Here is a 16143-nt window from a genome sequence, read left to right as displayed (position 1 = left end):
CTAACACTAACGATAACGCTAACCTTAACCCTAAACCTAACATTAACCCTAACTTTTAGCATAACCCTCACTATTAACTGAAACTTCACCCGAACCCTAACCCTAACTCTAACCATAACCATAACACTTACCCTGAACCCTCACCTTAACTGTAAAACTAACCGTAACCCTCAAGCTAACCCCTAACTGTATACCCCAACCCTAACCCTAAAGCTATCCCTAAGCCTAACCCTAAAACTCACCTGAACCTTTAAGCCCTAAGGATAACCCTAACCTGAAATAAAACCCTAAAGCATAGCACCAAAGCATAACCCAAACCTTAACCCTAACTCTAACACTAACCCGAAACCTAATCATAAATCTAACCCTAACCCTAAACCAAACCTAACAATGACCAGAACCACAATGCCTAACCAAAACCCTCACCCAAACCCTAACCCTAAACTACACCTCTAACTCCTAACACATTACCATAACCATAATCCTAACCCTAACCAAACCTAACCCTAAGCCTAACCCTCACCCCAACCACAACGCCTGACACAAACCATAACCCTAACCCTAACAGTAACACTGTAAATAACCCTAACCTAAAATCTAAACCTAACCCTAAAACTAAACAGAACCCGTAAACTTAACCCTAACCCTAAACATAACCTTAACAATAACCTGAAAACTAACGCAAACCTTAGCCATAACCCTAACCCTAACCCTAAACCTAACCCTCACCCTATCTGAAACTTCACCCTATCCCTATCCTAAAGCTAACCCTAACTTTAACCCTAAACCTAACCCTAACCTTAACCTTGGCCAACCTGTAACCCTCATCCAAACCCTTACAATAACTTTGACCCTATCCTTCGCCCGAAACCTAATGCTAATCCTAACCCTAACCTAACCTTAACCCTACCATAAACTTAAAGCAAACCCTAACTCCTAACCCTAACTCTAACCCTAACCCTAGCACTAAGCCTAACCCTAACACTAACACTTACCCAAAACACTCACCTTAACTGTAATCGCAACTCTAACTCTTACCCTAACCCTAAACTTAACCCTAAATATAACCCTACCGTAAACCAAACTGAAACACTAACCCCTAACCCTAACTCTAATCCTAATCCTTAGACTAAGCCTACCCTCAAACGTAAAACTAACCCTAACCCTAACCCTAAACCGAACCCTCACTCTTAACCAAAATTTCACCCTAACCATAACCCTAAACCTCCCCTAAATTCATTCAAACCCTAACCCTAGCCAAAAATAAAACTAAACTTAAACCTAACCCTAAACATAAACCTAACCCTAACCCGGACCATAACCTGAACCCTAACCCCTAACCCTAACCCTCACGCTTAACATAAACTTCACCCTAACTCTAACCCTAAAACTAAATATAACACTAAATCTCTGCCTAACCCTGACCCTAACCCAAATCCTAACCATAAACCTAACACAAACCTGACCCTAACTCTAACCCTAACCCTAATCCTAACCCTAAAACTTACCCTACACACTCAGCTTAAATGGAAACCTAGAACTAACCCTCACCCTAACATCTAAACCTAACCCCAACCCTTAACCTAACCCTATCTCTAAGCTTAACCTAGCCCTAAACCTAACAATGACTTAACCCTAACATGTACTCTAAACCTAAGCATAAACATAAACTTAACCCTAAACTTAATCCTAACCTTAGCCCTAACCCTAACCCCTAACGCTAACCTAAGCTCAACCCTCGCCCTTAACTTTAAATGCACCCTAACACTAACCCTAAACTGAACCCTAACCCTAATCCTAAACCTAAGCCTAAACCTGACCCTAGCATTAACCCAAACACGTAAGCCTGACCCTAATACTAACCCTAACCCTAAATCTAACCCTATCCAGACCCTAACCTTAATGCAAAAACGTAATGCTAACACTAGTCCTAACCCTCATCCTTAACCTATGCTTCACCCTAAACGTAAGTCTAAGCCTAAACCTGAAACTAAACCTAACCCTAAAGTTTCCCCTCACTCTAGCCCTAAACCTAACCCTAACCCTAACTCTAACCATACCCCTAACCATAACACTCTAAAACATCAGCTAAACTGTAAACCTAACACTAACCATCACATGAATCGCTAACCCTTTCCCTAACCCTAACCCTATCCCTAATCTTAACCTTAACCCTAACCTAATTCTAACCCTTACCCTAACCCTAAACTTAACACTAACCTTAACTCTAACTTAACCCTAACCCTAACAATAACTCTAAACCTGACCCTAACCCTAACCATAAACCCTAGCACTAACTCTAACTCTAAACCTAACCCTAACTCTAACCTAGCCCTACCCTTTACTGTAAACCTAGCCTAAACCCTAACCTTAACCCTACCCTAAACCTAACCCTAAACCTAACCCTGACACTAACCTTAAGCATAACTCTAACCTTAACCCTAACGCTGACTATTAACTGAAACTTCACCCTAACCATAAGCCTAACTCTAACTCTAACCCTAACCATAACAATTACCCTAAAACCTCACCTTAAATGTAAACCTAAACCTAACCCTCACCCTAACCCTTAACCGTATCCCCAACCCCTATCCTAATGCTATCTATCCCTCACATTATCTCTAACCCTAACCCGAAGACGAACAGTAACCCTAATCTAACGCTAACCCTAACATTAACCCTAAACTTAACCCTTTCCTAACCATAAACCTAACTCTAACACCCTAAACCTAAACTCTAACACTAACTATAATCCAAACTCTAACACTAACTATAATCCAAACCCTAATGCAAACCCTTATCCTAACCCACACCCTTAACCTAAACTTCACACTAAACCTAAACCTAATCTGAACATAACCACTAACCCTAACCTGAACCCTAAACTTAACCTTAGCACTAACATGAACACAAACCCAAAGTCTAGCCCTAACCCTAAAAATAACCCTCACCCTACCCTAAACTTCATCCAAACCCTAACACTAACCTTAGTCCTAAACTTAAACCTAACCCAACCCCTAACATTAAATCTAACTCTAACCATAATGCCAGTCCACCTGTAACCCTAAACCTAACCCTTAAAATACCCCACAACCTAACCCTAAACCTAATCCTAACCCTAACCCAAACTCTAACCTTGACCCTAAATAGAACATTAACTCTAACCCTAAACCTGAAACTAAACCTAAATCTTACCCTACACCTAACCCTAAACGTAAACCTACCCCTAACTCTAAGTCTAACGATAATTGGGACACTTATCCTAAACCCTCACCTTAAATGTAAAACTAACCGTAACACTCACTCTAACCCCTAATGGTATCCCACAACCCTTACCCTAATGCTATCCCTAACCTTACACTAACCTGAACCCCTAAGCCCTAATGATAACCCTAACCCTAACCCCAAACCTAACCCGTAACACCAAAACCTAACCCCAACCTTAAAAGTAGCTCTCACCCTAACGCTAAGTCTAACACTAACCCGAAACCTAATCATAAACCTAACCCTAACCCTAAACCAAACCTAACCATGACCAGAACCACAATGCCTAACCGGAACCCTCACTAAAACCCTAACCCAAAACGACTCCTCTAATCCCTAACACCTTACCATAACCATAATCCTAACCCTACCCAACCCGAACCCTAAACCTAATCCTCACCCCAACCACAATGCCTAACACAAACCGTAAACCTAACCCTAACCGTAACACTGAACTAAACCTTAACCTAAAATCTACCCCTAACCCTAAAAGTACACAGAACCCATAAACTTATTCCTAACCCTAAATATAACCTTAACACTAACCTGAAAACTCAAGCAAATCTTAGCCATAACCCTAACCCTCACCCTATCTTAAACTTCACCCTATCCCTAATCTAAAGCACACCTTAACTTTAACCCTAACCCTACCCCTTAACCTAACCCTAACCTTAACCTTGGCCCACCTGTAACCCTAAACCTAACCCTTACAATAACACTGACCCTAACCCTCACCCTAAACCTAATCCTAATCCTAACCCTGACCCTAACCCTAACCAAACCTTAACCTTAACTTTCCCCTACCATAAACTTAAACCTAACCCTAACCCGTAACCCGAACTCTTACCCTAACCCTAACCCTAGCCCTAAACGTAACCCTAACCCTAAACGTAACACTTACCCAAAACCCTCACCTTAACTGTAAACATAAATCTAACTCTTAACCTAACCCTAAATATAACCCTACCCTAAACCTAACCGAAACACTAACACCTGACTCTAAATCAAATCCTGATCTTTAGCCTAAACCTAACCTTAACACTAAGCCTAACCCTAACCACTAAACCCTAACTCTAACCCTATCCCTAAACCGAACCCTCACCCTTAACGAAAATTTCACCCTAACCATAACCCTAAACCTACCCTAACTTTATTCAAACCCTAACCTTAAACAAAACTAAAACAAACACTAAACCTATCCCTAACCCTACACCTGACACTAACCTGAACAATAACCCCTAGCCCTAACCCGCACACTTAACATCAACTTCACCCTAACCCTATCCTAAAACTAAACATAACACTAAATCTCCCCCAACCATGAACCTAACCCAACACTAACCATAAAACTAACCCTAAACTTAACCCTAACTCTGACCCTGACCCTAACTCTAACCCTAATCCTAACCATAAAAATTACCCTACACACTCAGCTTAAATGGAAACCTACCACTAACCCACACCCTAACATCTAAACCTAAACCCAACCCTTAACCTAACCCTATCTCTAACCTTATCCTAGCCCTACACCTAAACATGACTTAATCCTAACACTTACCCTAAACCTGACCCTAAACCTAAACTTAAACCTAATTCTAACCTGAACCCTAACCCCTAAACCAAACCCTAAACTCAACCCTCACCCTTAAATTAAACTTCACCCTATCCCAACTCTAACCTTAAACCGAATCCTAATCCTAACTCTAAACCTAACCCTAAACCTGACTCTAACATTAACCCAAACACCTATCCAGAACCCTAACAGTAAGCCTAACCCTAAGCCTAAGGCTAACCCTAACCTGACCCTAACCTTAACCCAAACACCTAACCCTAACACTAAACCTAACCCTAACCCTCATCCTTAACCTAAACTTCACCCTAACCCTGACCCTGAAACTAAACATAACACTAAATCTCCCCCTAACCCTGACCGTAACCCAAATCCTAACCATAAACCTAACCCTAACCCGAACCTTAACCCTAACCCTGACCCTAACTCTAACTCTAATCCAACCCTAAAACTTACCCTACAAACTCAACTTAAATGGAAACCTAGCACTAACGCTCACCCTAACATCTAAACCTAACCCCAACCCTTAACCTGACCCTATCGCTAACCTTAACCATGCCCTAGCCTAAGTATGACTTAACCCTAACACTTACCCTAAACCTAATCTTAAACCTAAACCTAAAACTAAACTTAACCCTAACCCTAACCCCTAACCCTAAGCTCAACCCTCACTCTTAACTTAAATTTCACCCAAACACTAACCCTAAAACGAACCCAACACTAACCCTAAACGCAAACATAAACCTGACCCTAACGTTAACCCAAACACCTAACCCGAATCCTAACGCTAACCCGAACTCTAAACCGAACCCTAAACTGACCCTAACCTTAACCCAAACACCTAACACTAACCCTAAACATAACCCTCATCCTTATCCTAAACTTCACCCTAAACCTAAGCCTAAGCCTAACCCTAAAACTAAACTTAACCCTAAACTATCGCCTAACTCTAGCCCGAACGCTAAAACTAACAATGACCCTAACCATAACACCCTAAAACATCAGCTTAACTGTAAACCTAACACTAACCCTCACACGACCCCTAACCCTTTCCCAAACCCTAACCCGATCCCTAACCCTAAACCTAAAGCTGACATAAACCTAACCCTTACCCTAACCCTAAACTTAAACCTAACCTTAACTCTACCTATACCTAAACCAAACAATAACTCGAATCCTACCCTAACCCTAACCCTAAACTCAGCACTAAGTATAATTCTAAACCTAACCCTAACCATAACCCTAACCCAGCCCAACCCTTTACCGTAAACCTAGTCTTAACCCTAACCTTACCCTACCCTAAACCTAACACTAACGATAACGCTAACCTTAACCCTAACCCTAACATTAACCCTAACTTTTAGCATAACCCTCACTATTAACTGAAACTTCACCCGAACCCTAACCCTAACTCTAACCATAACCATAACACTTACCCTGAACCCTCACCTTAACTGTAAAACTAACCGTAACCCTCAAGCTAACCCCTAACTGTATACCCCAACCCTAACCCTAAAGCTATCCCTAAGCCTAACCCTAAAACTCACCTGAACCTTTAAGCCCTAAGGATAACCCTAACCTGAAATAAAACCCTAAAGCATAGCACCAAAGCATAACCCAAACCTTAACCCTAACTCTAACACTAACCCGAAACCTAATCATAAATCTAACCCTAACCCTAAACCAAACCTAACAATGACCAGAACCACAATGCCTAACCAAAACCCTCACCCAAACCCTAACCCTAAACTACACCTCTAACTCCTAACACATTACCATAACCATAATCCTAACCCTAACCAAACCTAACCCTAAGCCTAACCCTCACCCCAACCACAACGCCTGACACAAACCATAACCCTAACCCTAACAGTAACACTGTAAATAACCCTAACCTAAAATCTAAACCTAACCCTAAAACTAAACAGAACCCGTAAACTTAACCCTAACCCTAAACATAACCTTAACAATAACCTGAAAACTAACGCAAACCTTAGCCATAACCCTAACCCTAACCCTAAACCTAACCCTCACCCTATCTGAAACTTCACCCTATCCCTATCCTAAAGCTAACCCTAACTTTAACCCTAAACCTAACCCTAACCTTAACCTTGGCCAACCTGTAACCCTCATCCAAACCCTTACAATAACTTTGACCCTATCCTTCGCCCGAAACCTAATGCTAATCCTAACCCTAACCTAACCTTAACCCTACCATAAACTTAAAGCAAACCCTAACTCCTAACCCTAACTCTAACCCTAACCCTAGCACTAAGCCTAACCCTAACACTAACACTTACCCAAAACACTCACCTTAACTGTAATCGCAACTCTAACTCTTACCCTAACCCTAAACTTAACCCTAAATATAACCCTACCGTAAACCAAACTGAAACACTAACCCCTAACCCTAACTCTAATCCTAATCCTTAGACTAAGCCTACCCTCAAACGTAAAACTAACCCTAACCCTAACCCTAAACCGAACCCTCACTCTTAACCAAAATTTCACCCTAACCATAACCCTAAACCTCCCCTAAATTCATTCAAACCCTAACCCTAGCCAAAAATAAAACTAAACTTAAACCTAACCCTAAACATAAACCTAACCCTAACCCGGACCATAACCTGAACCCTAACCCCTAACCCTAACCCTCACGCTTAACATAAACTTCACCCTAACTCTAACCCTAAAACTAAATATAACACTAAATCTCTGCCTAACCCTGACCCTAACCCAAATCCTAACCATAAACCTAACACAAACCTGACCCTAACTCTAACCCTAACCCTAATCCTAACCCTAAAACTTACCCTACACACTCAGCTTAAATGGAAACCTAGAACTAACCCTCACCCTAACATCTAAACCTAACCCCAACCCTTAACCTAACCCTATCTCTAAGCTTAACCTAGCCCTAAACCTAACAATGACTTAACCCTAACATGTACTCTAAACCTAAGCATAAACATAAACTTAACTCTAAACTTAATCCTAACCTTAGCCCTAACCCTAACCCCTAACGCTAACCTAAGCTCAACCCTCGCCCTTAACTTTAAATGCACCCTAACACTAACCCTAAACTGAACCCTAACCCTAATCCTAAACCTAAGCCTAAACCTGACCCTAGCATTAACCCAAACACGTAAGCCTGACCCTAATACTAACCCTAACCCTAAATCTAACCCTATCCAGACCCTAACCTTAATGCAAAAACGTAATGCTAACACTAGTCCTAACCCTCATCCTTAACCTATGCTTCACCCTAAACGTAAGTCTAAGCCTAAACCTGAAACTAAACCTAACCCTAAAGTTTCCCCTCACTCTAGCCCTAAACCTAACCCTAACCCTAACTCTAACCATACCCCTAACCATAACACTCTAAAACATCAGCTAAACTGTAAACCTAACACTAACCATCACATGAATCGCTAACCCTTTCCCTAACCCTAACCCTATCCCTAATCTTAACCTTAACCCTAACCTAATTCTAACCCTTACCCTAACCCTAAACTTAACACTAACCTTAACTCTAACTTAACCCTAACCCTAACAATAACTCTAAACCTGACCCTAACCCTAACCATAAACCCTAGCACTAACTCTAACTCTAAACCTAACCCTAACTCTAACCTAGCCCTACCCTTTACTGTAAACCTAGCCTAAACCCTAACCTTAACCCTACCCTAAACCTAACCCTAAACCTAACCCTGACACTAACCTTAAGCATAACTCTAACCTTAACCCTAACGCTGACTATTAACTGAAACTTCACCCTAACCATAAGCCTAACTCTAACTCTAACCCTAACCATAACAATTACCCTAAAACCTCACCTTAAATGTAAACCTAAACCTAACCCTCACCCTAACCCTTAACCGTATCCCCAACCCCTATCCTAATGCTATCTATCCCTCACATTATCTCTAACCCTAACCCGAAGACGAACAGTAACCCTAATCTAACGCTAACCCTAACATTAACCCTAAACTTAACCCTTTCCTAACCATAAACCTAACTCTAACACCCTAAACCTAAACTCTAACACTAACTATAATCCAAACTCTAACACTAACTATAATCCAAACCCTAATGCAAACCCTTATCCTAACCCACACCCTTAACCTAAACTTCACACTAAACCTAAACCTAATCTGAACATAACCACTAACCCTAACCTGAACCCTAAACTTAACCTTAGCACTAACATGAACACAAACCCAAAGTCTAGCCCTAACCCTAAAAATAACCCTCACCCTACCCTAAACTTCATCCAAACCCTAACACTAACCTTAGTCCTAAACTTAAACCTAACCCAACCCCTAACATTAAATCTAACTCTAACCATAATGCCAGTCCACCTGTAACCCTAAACCTAACCCTTAAAATACCCCACAACCTAACCCTAAACCTAATCCTAACCCTAACCCAAACTCTAACCTTGACCCTAAATAGAACATTAACTCTAACCCTAAACCTGAAACTAAACCTAAATCTTACCCTACACCTAACCCTAAACGTAAACCTACCCCTAACTCTAAGTCTAACGATAATTGGGACACTTATCCTAAACCCTCACCTTAAATGTAAAACTAACCGTAACACTCACTCTAACCCCTAATGGTATCCCACAACCCTTACCCTAATGCTATCCCTAACCTTACACTAACCTGAACCCCTAAGCCCTAATGATAACCCTAACCCTAACCCCAAACCTAACCCGTAACACCAAAACCTAACCCCAACCTTAAAAGTAGCTCTCACCCTAACGCTAAGTCTCACACTAACCCGAAACCTAATCATAAACCTAACCCTAACCCTAAACCAAACCTAACCATGACCAGAACCACAATGCCTAACCGGAACCCTCACTAAAACCCTAACCCAAAACGACTCCTCTAATCCCTAACACCTTACCATAACCATAATCCTAACCCTACCCAACCCGAACCCTAAACCTAATCCTCACCCCAACCACAATGCCTAACACAAACCGTAAACCTAACCCTAACCGTAACACTGAACTAAACCTTAACCTAAAATCTACCCCTAACCCTAAAAGTACACAGAACCCATAAACTTATTCCTAACCCTAAATATAACCTTAACACTAACCTGAAAACTCAAGCAAATCTTAGCCATAACCCTAACCCTCACCCTATCTTAAACTTCACCCTATCCCTAATCTAAAGCACACCTTAACTTTAACCCTAACCCTACCCCTTAACCTAACCCTAACCTTAACCTTGGCCCACCTGTAACCCTAAACCTAACCCTTACAATAACACTGACCCTAACCCTCACCCTAAACCTAATCCTAATCCTAACCCTGACCCTAACCCTAACCAAACCTTAACCTTAACTTTCCCCTACCATAAACTTAAACCTAACCCTAACCCGTAACCCGAACTCTTACCCTAACCCTAACCCTAGCCCTAAACGTAACCCTAACCCTAAACGTAACACTTACCCAAAACCCTCACCTTAACTGTAAACATAAATCTAACTCTTAACCTAACCCTAAATATAACCCTACCCTAAACCTAACCGAAACACTAACACCTGACTCTAAATCAAATCCTGATCTTTAGCCTAAACCTAACCTTAACACTAAGCCTAACCCTAACCACTAACCCTAACTCTAACCCTATCCCTAAACCGAACCCTCACCCTTAACGAAAATTTCACCCTAACCATAACCCTAAACCTACCCTAACTTTATTCAAACCCTAACCTTAAACAAAACTAAAACAAACACTAAACCTATCCCTAACCCTACACCTGACACTAACCTGAACAATAACCCCTAGCCCTAACCCGCACACTTAACATCAACTTCACCCTAACCCTATCCTAAAACTAAACATAACACTAAATCTCCCCCAACCATGAACCTAACCCAACACTAACCATAAAACTAACCCTAAACTTAACCCTAACTCTGACCCTGACCCTAACTCTAACCCTAATCCTAACCATAAAAATTACCCTACACACTCAGCTTAAATGGAAACCTACCACTAACCCACACCCTAACATCTAAACCTAAACCCAACCCTTAACCTAACCCTATCTCTAACCTTATCCTAGCCCTACACCTAAACATGACTTAATCCTAACACTTACCCTAAACCTGACCCTAAACCTAAACTTAAACCTAATTCTAACCTGAACCCTAACCCCTAAACCAAACCCTAAACTCAACCCTCACCCTTAAATTAAACTTCACCCTATCCCAACTCTAACCTTAAACCGAATCCTAATCCTAACTCTAAACCTAACCCTAAACCTGACTCTAACATTAACCCAAACACCTATCCAGAACCCTAACAGTAAGCCTAACCCTAAGCCTAAGGCTAACCCTAACCTGACCCTAACCTTAACCCAAACACCTAACCCTAACACTAAACCTAACCCTAACCCTCATCCTTAACCTAAACTTCACCCTAACCCTGACCCTGAAACTAAACATAACACTAAATCTCCCCCTAACCCTGACCGTAACCCAAATCCTAACCATAAACCTAACCCTAACCCGAACCTTAACCCTAACCCTGACCCTAACTCTAACTCTAATCCAACCCTAAAACTTACCCTACAAACTCAACTTAAATGGAAACCTAGCACTAACGCTCACCCTAACATCTAAACCTAACCCCAACCCTTAACCTGACCCTATCGCTAACCTTAACCATGCCCTAGCCTAAGTATGACTTAACCCTAACACTTACCCTAAACCTAATCTTAAACCTAAACCTAAAACTAAACTTAACCCTAACCCTAACCCCTAACCCTAAGCTCAACCCTCACTCTTAACTTAAATTTCACCCAAACACTAACCCTAAAACGAACCCAACACTAACCCTAAACGCAAACATAAACCTGACCCTAACGTTAACCCAAACACCTAACCCGAATCCTAACGCTAACCCGAACTCTAAACCGAACCCTAAACTGACCCTAACCTTAACCCAAACACCTAACACTAACCCTAAACATAACCCTCATCCTTATCCTAAACTTCACCCTAAACCTAAGCCTAAGCCTAACCCTAAAACTAAACTTAACCCTAAACTATCGCCTAACTCTAGCCCGAACGCTAAAACTAACAATGACCCTAACCATAACACCCTAAAACATCAGCTTAACTGTAAACCTAACACTAACCCTCACACGACCCCTAACCCTTTCCCAAACCCTAAGCCGATCCCTAACCCTAAACCTAAAGCTGACATAAACCTAACCCTTACCCTAACCCTAAACTTAAACCTAACCTTAACTCTACCTATACCTAAACCAAACAATAACTCGAATCCTACCCTAACCCTAACCCTAAACTCAGCACTAAGTATAATTCTAAACCTAACCCTAACCATAACCCTAACCCAGCCCAACCCTTTACCGTAAACCTAGTCTTAACCCTAACCTTACCCTACCCTAAACCTAACACTAACGATAACGCTAACCTTAACCCTAAACCTAACATTAACCCTAACTTTTAGCATAACCCTCACTATTAACTGAAACTTCACCCGAACCCTAACCCTAACTCTAACCATAACCATAACACTTACCCTGAACCCTCACCTTAACTGTAAAACTAACCGTAACCCTCAAGCTAACCCCTAACTGTATACCCCAACCCTAACCCTAAAGCTATCCCTAAGCCTAACCCTAAAACTCACCTGAACCTTTAAGCCCTAAGGATAACCCTAACCTGAAATAAAACCCTAAAGCATAGCACCAAAGCATAACCCAAACCTTAACCCTAACTCTAACACTAACCCGAAACCTAATCATAAATCTAACCCTAACCCTAAACCAAACCTAACAATGACCAGAACCACAATGCCTAACCAAAACCCTCACCCAAACCCTAACCCTAAACTACACCTCTAACTCCTAACACATTACCATAACCATAATCCTAACCCTAACCAAACCTAACCCTAAGCCTAACCCTCACCCCAACCACAACGCCTGACACAAACCATAACCCTAACCCTAACAGTAACACTGTAAATAACCCTAACCTAAAATCTAAACCTAACCCTAAAACTAAACAGAACCCGTAAACTTAACCCTAACCCTAAACATAACCTTAACAATAACCTGAAAACTAACGCAAACCTTAGCCATAACCCTAACCCTAACCCTAAACCTAACCCTCACCCTATCTGAAACTTCACCCTATCCCTATCCTAAAGCTAACCCTAACTTTAACCCTAAACCTAACCCTAACCTTAACCTTGGCCAACCTGTAACCCTCATCCAAACCCTTACAATAACTTTGACCCTATCCTTCGCCCGAAACCTAATGCTAATCCTAACCCTAACCTAACCTTAACCCTACCATAAACTTAAAGCAAACCCTAACTCCTAACCCTAACTCTAACCCTAACCCTAGCACTAAGCCTAACCCTAACACTAACACTTACCCAAAACACTCACCTTAACTGTAATCGCAACTCTAACTCTTACCCTAACCCTAAACTTAACCCTAAATATAACCCTACCGTAAACCAAACTGAAACACTAACCCCTAACCCTAACTCTAATCCTAATCCTTAGACTAAGCCTACCCTCAAACGTAAAGCTAACCCTAACCCTAACCCTAAACCGAACCCTCACTCTTAACCAAAATTTCACCCTAACCATAACCCTAAACCTCCCCTAAATTCATTCAAACCCTAACCCTAGCCAAAAATAAAACTAAACTTAAACCTAACCCTAAACATAAACCTAACCCTAACCCGGACCATAACCTGAACCCTAACCCCTAACCCTAACCCTCACGCTTAACATAAACTTCACCCTAACTCTAACCCTAAAACTAAATATAACACTAAATCTCTGCCTAACCCTGACCCTAACCCAAATCCTAACCATAAACCTAACACAAACCTGACCCTAACTCTAACCCTAACCCTAATCCTAACCCTAAAACTTACCCTACACACTCAGCTTAAATGGAAACCTAGAACTAACCCTCACCCTAACATCTAAACCTAACCCCAACCCTTAACCTAACCCTATCTCTAAGCTTAACCTAGCCCTAAACCTAACAATGACTTAACCCTAACATGTACTCTAAACCTAAGCATAAACATAAACTTAACCCTAAACTTAATCCTAACCTTAGCCCTAACCCTAACCCCTAACGCTAACCTAAGCTCAACCCTCGCCCTTAACTTTAAATGCACCCTAACACTAACCCTAAACTGAACCCTAACCCTAATCCTAAACCTAAGCCTAAACCTGACCCTAGCATTAACCCAAACACGTAAGCCTGACCCTAATACTAACCCTAACCCTAAATCTAACCCTATCCAGACCCTAACCTTAATGCAAAAACGTAATGCTAACACTAGTCCTAACCCTCATCCTTAACCTATGCTTCACCCTAAACGTAAGTCTAAGCCTAAACCTGAAACTAAACCTAACCCTAAAGTTTCCCCTCACTCTAGCCCTAAACCTAACCCTAACCCTAACTCTAACCATACCCCTAACCATAACACTCTAAAACATCAGCTAAACTGTAAACCTAACACTAACCATCACATGAATCGCTAACCCTTTCCCTAACCCTAACCCTATCCCTAATCTTAACCTTAACCCTAACCTAATTCTAACCCTTACCCTAACCCTAAACTTAACACTAACCTTAACTCTAACTTAACCCTAACCCTAACAATAACTCTAAACCTGACCCTAACCCTAACCATAAACCCTAGCACTAACTCTAACTCTAAACCTAACCCTAACTCTAACCTAGCCCTACCCTTTACTGTAAACCTAGCCTAAACCCTAACCTTAACCCTACCCTAAACCTAACCCTAAACCTAACCCTGACACTAACCTTAAGCATAACTCTAACCTTAACCCTAACGCTGACTATTAACTGAAACTTCACCCTAACCATAAGCCTAACTCTAACTCTAACCCTAACCATAACAATTACCCTAAAACCTCACCTTAAATGTAAACCTAAACCTAACCCTCACCCTAACCCTTAACCGTATCCCCAACCCCTATCCTAATGCTATCTATCCCTCACATTATCTCTAACCCTAACCCGAAGACGAACAGTAACCCTAATCTAACGCTAACCCTAACATTAACCCTAAACTTAACCCTTTCCTAACCATAAACCTAACTCTAACACCCTAAACCTAAACTCTAACACTAACTATAATCCAAACTCTAACACTAACTATAATCCAAACCCTAATGCAAACCCTTATCCTAACCCACACCCTTAACCTAAACTTCACACTAAACCTAAACCTAATCTGAACATAACCACTAACCCTAACCTGAACCCTAAACTTAACCTTAGCACTAACATGAACACAAACCCAAAGTCTAGCCCTAACCCTAAAAATAACCCTCACCCTACCCTAAACTTCATCCAAACCCTAACACTAACCTTAGTCCTAAACTTAAACCTAACCCAACCCCTAACATTAAATCTAACTCTAACCATAATGCCAGTCCACCTGTAACCCTAAACCTAACCCTTAAAATACCCCACAACCTAACCCTAAACCTAATCCTAACCCTAACCCAAACTCTAACCTTGACCCTAAATAGAACATTAACTCTAACCCTAAACCTGAAACTAAACCTAAATCTTACCCTACACCTAACCCTAAACGTAAACCTACCCCTAACTCTAAGTCTAACGATAATTGGGACACTTATCCTAAACCCTCACCTTAAATGTAAAACTAACCGTAACACTCACTCTAACCCCTAATGGTATCCCACAACCCTTACCCTAATGCTATCCCTAACCTTACACTAACCTGAACCCCTAAGCCCTAATGATAACCCTAACCCTAACCCCAAACCTAACCCGTAACACCAAAACCTAACCCCAACCTTAAAAGTAGCTCTCACCCTAACGCTAAGTCTAACACTAACCCGAAACCTAATCATAAACCTAACCCTAACCCTGAACCAAACCTAACCATGACCAGAACCACAATGCCTAACCGGAACCCTCACTAAAACCCTAACCCAAAACGACTCCTCTAATCCCTAACACCTTACCATAACCATAATCCTAACCCTACCCAACCCGAACCCTAAACCTAATCCTCACCCCAACCACAATGCCTAACACAAACCGTAAACCTAACCCTAACCGTAACACTGAACTAAACCTTAACCTAAAATCTACCCCTAACCCTAAAAGTACACAGAACCCATAAACTTATTCCTAACCCTAAATATAACCTTAACACTAACCTGAAAACTCAAGCAAATCTTAGCCATAACCCTAACCCTCACCCTATCTTAAACTT

This window comes from Elephas maximus, chromosome 15 (genome assembly GCF_024166365.1).
Source record: "Elephas maximus indicus isolate mEleMax1 chromosome 15, mEleMax1 primary haplotype, whole genome shotgun sequence".
NCBI classification, from domain to species: Eukaryota; Metazoa; Chordata; class Mammalia; order Proboscidea; family Elephantidae; genus Elephas; species Elephas maximus.
Note: the sequence above shows the minus strand (reverse complement) of the source record.